This window comes from Trachypithecus francoisi, unplaced genomic scaffold (assembly GCF_009764315.1).
Source record: "Trachypithecus francoisi isolate TF-2019V2 unplaced genomic scaffold, Tfra_2.0 Lachesis_group2, whole genome shotgun sequence".
In the NCBI taxonomy this organism is placed as follows: domain Eukaryota; kingdom Metazoa; phylum Chordata; class Mammalia; order Primates; family Cercopithecidae; genus Trachypithecus; species Trachypithecus francoisi.
This window is the reverse complement of record NW_022681465.1, coordinates 33,297,473-33,307,198: the sequence shown is the minus strand read 5'-3', so window position 1 is coordinate 33,307,198 and position 9,726 is coordinate 33,297,473.

The window sequence follows — 9,726 nt, the reverse complement described above, 5'->3', positions numbered from 1 at the left end:
GAAGCCCTAAACATGGAAAGGAACAACTGGTACCAGCCCTTGCAAAAACATGCCAAAATGTAAAGACCATCAAGGCTAGGAAGAAACTGCATCAAATAACGAGCAAAATAACCAGTTAATATCATAATGGCAGGATCAAGTTCACACATAACAATATTAACCTTAAATGTTAATGGACTAAATGCTCCAATTAAAAGACACAGACTGGCAAACTGGATAAAGAGTCAAGACCCATCAGTCTGCTGTATTCAGGAGACCCATCTCACATGCAGAGACATACATAGGCTCAAAATAAAGGGATGGAGGAAGATCTACCAAGCAAATGGAGAACAAAAAAAAGCAGGGGTTGCAATCCTAGTCTCTGATAAAACAGACTTTAAACCATCAAAGATCAAAAGAGACAAAGAAGGCCATTACATAATGGTAAAGGGATCAATTCAACAGGAAGAGCTAACTATCCTAAATATATATGCACCCAATACAGGAGCACCCAGATTCATAAAGCAAGTCCTTAGAGACTTACAAAGAGACTTAGACTCCCATACAATAATAATGGGAGACTTCAACACTCCACTGTCAACATTAGACAGATCAACGAGACAGAAAGTTAACAAGGATATCCAGGAATTGAACTCATCTCTGCACCAAGCGGACCTAATAGACATCTACAGAACTCTCCACCCCAAATCAACAGAATATACATTCTTCTCAGCACCACATCGCACTTATTCCAAATTGACCACATAATTGGAAGTAAAGCACTCCTCAGCAAATGTAAAAGAACAGAAATTATAACAAACTGTCTCTCAGACCACAGTGCAATCAAACTAGAACTCAGGACTAAGAAACTCAATCAAAACCGCTCAACTACATGGAAACTGAACAACCTGCTCCTGAATGACTACTGGGTACATAATGAAATGAAAGCAGAAATAAAGATGTTCTTTGAAACCAATGAGAACAAAGATACAACATACCAGAATCTCTGGGACACATTTAAAGCAGTGTGTAGAGGGAAATTTATAGCACTAAATGCCCACAAGAGAAAGCAGGAAAGATCTAAAATGACACTCTAACATCACAATTAAAAGAACTAGAGAGGCAAGAGCAAACACATTCAAAAGCTAGCAGAAGGCAAGAAATAACTAAGATCAGAGCAGAACTGAAGGAGATAGAGACACAAAAAACCCTCCAAAAAATCAATGAATCCAGGAGTTGTTTTTTGAAAAGATCAACAAAATTGAGAGACCACTAGCAAGACTAATAAAGAAGAAAAGAGAGAGGAATCAAATAGACCCAATAAAAAATGATAAAGGGGATATCACCACCGACCCCACAGAAATACAAACTACCATCAGAGAATACTATAAACACCTCTACGCAAATCAACTAGAAAATCTAGAAGAAATGGATAATTTCCTGGACACTTACACTCTCCCAAGACTAAACCAGGAAGAAGTTGAATCCCTGAATAGACCAATAGCAGGCTCTGAAATTGAGGCAACAATTAATAGCCTACCCACCAAAAAAAGTCCAGGACCAGATGGATTCACAGCTGAATTCTACCAGAGGTACAAGGAGGAGCTGGTACCATTCCTTCTGAAACTATTCCAATCAATAGAAAAAGAGGGAATCCTCCCTAACTCATTTTATGAGGCCAACATCATCCTGATACCAAAGCCTGGCAGAGACACAACAAAAAAAGAGAATTTTAGACCAATATCCCTGATGAACATCGATGCAAAAATCCTCAATAAAATACTGGCAAACCGGATTCAGCAGCACATCAAAAAGCTTATCCACCATGATCAAGTGGGCTTCATCCCTGGGATGCAAGGCTGGTTCAACATTCGCAAATCAATAAACGTAATCCAGCATATAAACAGAACCAAAGACAAGAACCACATGATTATCTCAATAGATGCAGAAAAGGCTTTTGACAAAATTCAACAGCCCTTCATGCTAAAAACGCTCAATAAATTCGGTATTGATGGAACGTACCTCAAAATAATAAGAGCTATTTATGACAAACCCACAGCTAATATCATACTGAATGGGCAAAAACTGGAAAAATCCCTTTGAAAACTGGCACAAGACAGGGATGCCCTCTCTCACCACTCCTATTCAACATAGTGTTGGAAGTTCTGGCTAGGGCAATCAGAGAAAGAAATCAAGGGTATTCAGTTAGGAAAAGAAGAAGTCAAATTGTCCCTGTTTGCAGATGACATGATTGTATATTTACAAAACCCCATTGTCTCAGCCCAGAATCTCCTTAAGCTGATAAGCAACTTCAGCAAAGTCTCAGGATTCAAAATTAATGTGCAAAAATCACAAGCATTCTTATACACCAGTAACAGACAAACAGCCAAATCATGAATGAACTTCCATTCACAATTGCTTCAAAGAGAATACCTAGGAATCCAACTTACAAGGGATGTCAAGGACCTCTTCAAGGAGAACTACAAACCACTGCTCAGTGAAATCAAAGAGGACACAAACAAATGGAAGAACATACCATGCTCATGGATAGGAAGAATCAATATCATGAAAATGGCCATACTGCCCAAGGTTATTTATAGATTCAATGCCATCCCCATCAAGCTACCAATGAGTTTCTTCACAGAATTGGAAAAAACTGCTTTAAAGTTCATATGGAACCAAAAAAGAGCCCGCATTGCCAAGACAATCCTAAGTCAAAAGGACAAAGCTGGAGGCATCACGCTACCTGACTTCAAACTATACTACAAGGCTACAGTAACCAAAACAGCATGGTACTGGTACCAAAACAGAGATATAGACCAATGGAACAGAACAGAGTCCTCAGAAATAATACCACACATCTACAGCCATCTGATCTTTGACAAACCTGAGAGAAACAAGAAATGGGGAAAGGATTCCCTATTTAATAAATGGTGCTGGGAAAATTGGCTAGCCATAAGTAGAAAGCTGAAACTGGATCCTTTCCTTACTCCTTATACGAAGATTAATTCAAGATGGATTAGAGACTTAAATGTTAGACCTAATACCATAAAAACCCTAGAAGAAAATCTAGGTAGTACCATTCAGGACATAGGCATGGGCAAGGACTTCATGTCTAAAACACCAAAAGCAATGGCAGCAAAAGCCAAAATTGACAAATGGGATCTAATTAAACTAAAGAGCTTCTGCACAGCAAAAGAAACTACCATCAGAGTGAACAGGCAACCTACAGAATGGGAGAAAATTTTTGCAATCTACTCATCTGACAAAGGGCTAATATCCAGAATCTACAAAGAACTCAAACAAATATACAAGAAAAAAACAAACAACCCCATCAAAAAGTGGGCAAAGGATATGAACAGACATTTCTCAAAAGAAGACATTCATACAGCCAACAGACACATGAAAAAATGCTCATCATCACTCGCCATCAGAGAAATGCAAATCAAAACCACAATGAGATACCATCTCACACCAGTTAGAATGGCAATCATTAAAAAGTCAGGAAACAACAGGTGTTGGAGAGGATGTGGAGAAATAGGAACACTTTTACACTGTTGGTGGGATTGTAAACTAGTTCAACCATTATGGAAAACAGTATGGCGATTCCTCAAGGATCTAGAACTAGATGTACCATATGACCCAGCCATCCCACTACTGGGTATATACCCAAAGGATTATAAATTATTCTACTACAAAGACACATGCACACGTATGTTTATTGCGGCACTATTCACAATAGCAAAGACTTGGAATCAACCCAAATGTCCATCTGTGACAGACTGGATTAAGAAAATGTGGCACATATACACCATGGAATACTATGCAGCCATAAAAAAGGATGAGTTTGCATCCTTTGTAGGGACATGGATGCAGCTGGAAACCATCATTCTTAGCAAACTATCACAAGAACAGAAAACCAAACACCGCATGTTCTCACTCATAGGTGGGAACTGAACAATGAGATCACTTGGACTCGGGAAGGGGAACATCACACACTGGGGCCTATCATGGGGAGGGGGGAGGGGGGAGGGATTGCATTGGGGAGTTATACATGATATAAATGATGAATTGATGGGTGCTGACGAGTTGATGGGTGCAGCACACCAACATGGCACAAGTATACATATGTAATAACCTGCACGTTATGCACATGTACCCTAGAACTTGAAGTATAATAAAAAAAAGAAAAAAAAAAAAAAAAAGAAAAAAAAAACTGAACTACCAAAAATAAAATTAAAAAAAAAAAAAATAATGAGCTCATGTCCTTTGCAGGGACATGGATGAAGCTGGAAACCATCATTCTCAGCAAACTAACACAGGAACAGAAAACAAAACACTGCATGTTGTCACTCATAAGTGGGAGTTGAATAATGAGAACGCACAGACAGAGGGAGGGGAACATCACACACTGGGGCCTGTTGGGGTTGGGGGGCAAGGAGAGGGAGAGCATTAGGAGAAATCCCAATGTAGATGATGAGTTGATGGGTACAGCAAACCACCATGGCACACATATACCTATGTAACAAACCTGCATGTTCTGCACATGTATCCCAGAACGTAAAGTTATGTATATCTATTTCTATATCTATATAGATATAGATATAGATAGATGTATTTTAAGAATTGTGTACGCTTCTCTTGGCAGTGATGGAAGTGTGGCCACTCAGCCTGGGTGTGTGTGCTTCTCAAACCACATTCAACCTGTGCATAGTAGTAGGCAGGGAGTTGGGTTGAAGTTAATGGGGGTTTTACCAGGTAAGTATGACAAAGGGATGAAGCAAGGGAGTTAATAACCCACTTAATGGGCTTATGATGTAGAATAATTAATGCAACTATTTCTAAGCATTTGTAATTCTGCTCCCAAGAATATTGTTTTAACAATCAGAATAGATTAAGTTGCACTCCTTAGAAGTAGAACTAGCCCATGACTAGCTTCATTATTGATATAAAGCACATACGTATGTGTACGTGTGTGTGTATATATGTGTGTGTGTGTGTGTGTGTGTATATATATATATGGAATAGGGTTAGTCTATTAAATTTTTCCACTTGAGATGGCTCTGTACCTTAAATTATGATCCCTTACCCAATAAAGCTACCAAAACCAAAGTGTAATTTTTACCATGTTATAAAATGCCTCTGGGCCACATGTTTTCAGTGCTCAGCTTACTTTTTTGAGTTATTTTTCCCTTAAATTTTGGTTTGGTAATCCTTAATATATTTTTAATTCCTCAATGTTTTAAAAGAGATATTTTTTATATTATATTCAGCATTCATTTCATTTTCAGCAGGAGGAATGTGTCCCAATAATCTAGTCAACCATTAGCAAAGTGGAAATCATGACATTTCTTCAGGAACTCTCTCATCAGCACAGATGTGGAAGTAGAAAAAAATAGGCATTTTGTTTTGTCGAGGACTGAGGTTTTGCCAAGTTAGAATAGTAGAAAGAGAATGTGGCAAGTCAGCTTAGGGTATTAGTACAGCAGTGTTTGAAGTCTTGAATTATAAAACATGAGAAGGATAAGAGAATAAAAAGTATGAGAAATGTTTGAAACATTGAAAATAGAGGGTAAAGAGAATGGAGGTCTCAGTGAGGTCAAAGGATTGGTATATATCAGCAACAGCTTAATAAGTAACCTAAAGGGACAGGAAGCTGTGTTCAAAAAGAAGAAAATCTAGTTGTTTGATTTTCAAGATGGAGAAGGTTTTTGTGACTATGGAACTATACAATGGTTGACAAGGTTATTTTGAAGATGAAAAAGCCAGAAATCTGAGATTTTGAAGTCACCCAAGATGAGGTCAGAACTAAAAGTAGAAAAAAAGACCATGGCAGACCCAGAGCCTTCAGAGACCGCATGGGAATGATTATTCCAAGGGTAGATTTCAGGGACAAGGTAACAGAGAAGAAGGTATACCAAATGTCATCTGCCTCAAGACAGGAAGAATTTGCATGAAGGGGCAAGAATAATCATCTAGAATAGCTTTAAGGGGTAAGGTGATGCAGATTTTACATCCAATTTTGAGGAATGTTGGAAGTAGGACAATTGTGACAAGGTATATTTGAAAAACAACCAAATTAAGATTTCTAGATCTGAAATGATTCTTGGCTTTCATCATGTCTCTGTGGATCCCAGGGAGACTATAAGATTCACTTTCCCTCCTTCAATAAGCAAGAAGTAAAAAGCAAGAGATTCCAGAAAGTTATACACAATTTAACATCAAAGCATTAGTTATATTAATAGTCCAGGCAATTTTCAATAACCTCCAACACTGAAGGATCTCTGGTATAAATGGTATGGCAAACATGATTTATGACAACTCTCTAGCTGTATGGTACACTATGCAGCCTGAATACTGCATAAAAATGCTCAAAGAACTTCCACAGAAAATACCCAAGGAGCCTGAGTTCACCACTAGAAACAATACAAAGTTCACCAGTACCTTGTAATTACAATACAAAGTACACCAGTACCTTGTAATTCAATGAGGATAAAACAGCAGAATCCAACCTACAATAGCCTCATATACTAGAATCAGTTGCACAGAATTTAAAGTAAATATGCTTGATATGTTTAAATAAGCAAAAGAGGAGACATGAAAATACAAATAAGATGACTAGGCAGATTTGAAAAAAAGCAAAATAAGACTTTAAATCTGGAAGAAAGGAAGAAAATGGCTGAGCATGGTGGCTCATGCCTGTAATCCCAGCACTTTGGGAGGCCAAGGCGGGCAGATCACAAGGTCAGGAGATAGAGACCATCCTGGCTAACATAGTGAAACCCCATCTCTACTAAAAATACAAAAAAATTAGCCGGGCATGGTGGTGAACGCCTGTAGCCTCAGCTACTCAGGAGTTTGAGGCAGGATAATTGCTTGAAACTGGGAGGCAGAGGTTGCAGCAAGTAAGCTGAGATCGCACCACTGCACTCCAGCCTGGGCAATAGAGGGAGGCTGTCAAAAAGAAAAAAAAAAGGCATGACAAAGATCAGAGATGAAATAAATGAAATCGAGACTAGAAAAGCCACAGAAAAGACCAACAACACTAAACATTGGTTTTTGGAAAACAAAATTGACAAAACTTTAGCTAGACTAAGGAAAAAAAGAGGGAAGACCCAAATAAAATCAGAAATAAAAAAGATAACTGATACCTTAGAAATACAGAGTCTTAAGAGACTACTATGAACAATTGTACACAAACAAATTGGATAACCTAGAAGAAATGAATAAAGCCCTAGAAACTTACAATCTACCAAGATTGAATCATGAAGAAATAGAAAATCTCAACAAACTAACAATCAGTAAGGAAATTGAATCAGAAAACAGACCTGTAGAAATACCCAGGATGCAGCACAGAGATCCTATGGGACAAAAAAGAGTTAAGAAAAATAGAGACTAGAATGAGAGATTCTAAGAAATTTAGCCAGAGTTTCAAGAGCAGAGACGATATGGGGAGAGACAATATTCAGAGTTTATGGCTAATAATTGATGAAAGAACAACAAATCTCAAGCAGGAAAAATAAAAAGAAATTCATATCTAAATTCATTTGAGCAACATTACAGAACACCAAAGACCAAGAGAAGATCTTAACGACAGATTACCTGCAATGAACTACAGCAGGGATTGGGAAACTTTTTCCCATACAGGACCAAATAGTAAATATTTTGTTTTGCAGGTCTTAGGGTTTGCTTTTGCAGCTATTCAACTCTGCTGTTCTCATGCAGAAGAATCCATAGACAATATGTAGATAACTAACCATGTTTGCGTTCTGATAAAACTTTATTTACAAAAACAAGCAGCAAAGACAGATTTTTTTTGCTCTTAAGTCATGGTTTGCCAACCCATGAACTACAAAATAACTTTTGACAGCAACAAAGGCAGCCAAAGAAAAAGGTTTGGACCTGAAGTCAAGAAGGTGTCTTCTACTACCTCCCCAAGTTCCTCATTGCCTACTCAACTTAACCAACCCAGTGTAGCCTGAGAAACCAGGATTGAGAGGCACTGCTAATCTATCTCAATGAACCTTGAACTGCAAGGTAAGCCTACTGATAAATGCAGCCTAATGACTATAGGTCTCACCAATCAGAAAACTACTCTCCATTTCTTAAACAATATCCTCTACTAAAGTTGCCCAATATAACCAACGTAAACAAAATATTTAACCAAGGAGCTCACTGGAGGGATCTAGAATCTGCTTTTAATCTCCCCAGCCCTCACATTAACCCCCCATCCCCCAGCCAAACAGGGAAAGGTCCATGTACATATCAACATAGGCTCATCATTTTTACAATGATTACCAATATTTCATCCAAGAAGCTAAATAACAGATGAACTTACAGAAGGATTATGGACATAGACTTCTGTGAATACACCAAAACAATAATGCCAGGAAGATGAATATACCTCTAGGAATGCAATTGTGGATACTGTCTAAGATGACCAGGTGAGAAAAAAGGGTGTTTCTGAGAATTTCTTTTCATCTTTTCATGTTAGTGCTCAAAACAGGGCCAATAGACAGTAGCAAGGACTGCAAGCAAAACTGCGTCCCACTCCAAAGGCAAAACAAAAGGCAATGTTGCAAACACCAACACACCCTGACAAGCATGTTCAGGCAGGGTTCCCAGAAGTTTAGGTTAGCATTAATCATTGTTCCTAATTGCTGTCAGTTAACTCTCCCAAGCCCTCTCCAGGCCAAGCCATCGTCCAATGAAACATGTTGTCTTCCCTTATAATGCATTTTCTGTCTTGCCAGTAACAGAATCTGAGGCTTTGGTGTTCTTTTACAGAAACACTGATCAAATTACTCTAAGACCTTTTTGTGTGTTCTGGGTTACTGGGCAGAATTCCAGAAACAAATGCTTACATTATCCTCAAATAGAATACCTTACTTTCCAAGTCTTCTCGGAAGTAGCTGTTTCTTAGTCATTTTAAGCTTGGCTACTGATAAAGGTACACACACTTGACATCCCAGTCTCTGGCCGCTAGGTGACACAGGCCATATGTAATCTCATGACCTCTAAAATAATTGCAGCAAGGGTCCATTATTGCTACAGCATCCAATACTCTACAGTAGAAATGTAAATAGGCCAATTTTCTTTTAACCTAGTCCCTTCATGTTGCAGGCTTCTTTCCTAACCTGAGAAGTCTATTTGTGATTTTCATTCCATTTGTTTAAGAAACGGATACCTATTCTATTATTTAAGTGCTCAGGGAAAAAAAAAAACAAAAAAAACCCCTTTTTTTTCCTAGTATGTTTCAGTGTTTTGCAACACTTTGGAAGTTCTTTCTAATTGAATCTAGAAAAGCTATCACTTAGAATAGGAATAAGAATAAAAGATAATTATGTAATTCATTCTAACTTTACAGTTGGGAAAATTGAGGTATATCATTTAAATGATTTGTCAGAAACCGACAATGCCAGAATTGAGTGCAGTATTCATTCTAGTGATCTTCTCACTATACCATATATATCTTAACATTTGAACTGTTTTATTTGCTCTGTGACCCCAGAATTTCTCTTTTTATTTTCCTACAAACACTTCTGATTACATGCTTTGCCTGTATCTTTACAGAAAATACATAGGATTAACAGAGGCTGACAATGAATATTTATCATGCCAATCTGACTTTCATTTGACCTTGAAATGCCATTGTTACTTAATGTGAAGATATCAAGATGATAGCAACGCAGATGCTGCCAAATGAAAATTTTGCTGCAATGAGCTTTTTATGAAATATTGAGGCTA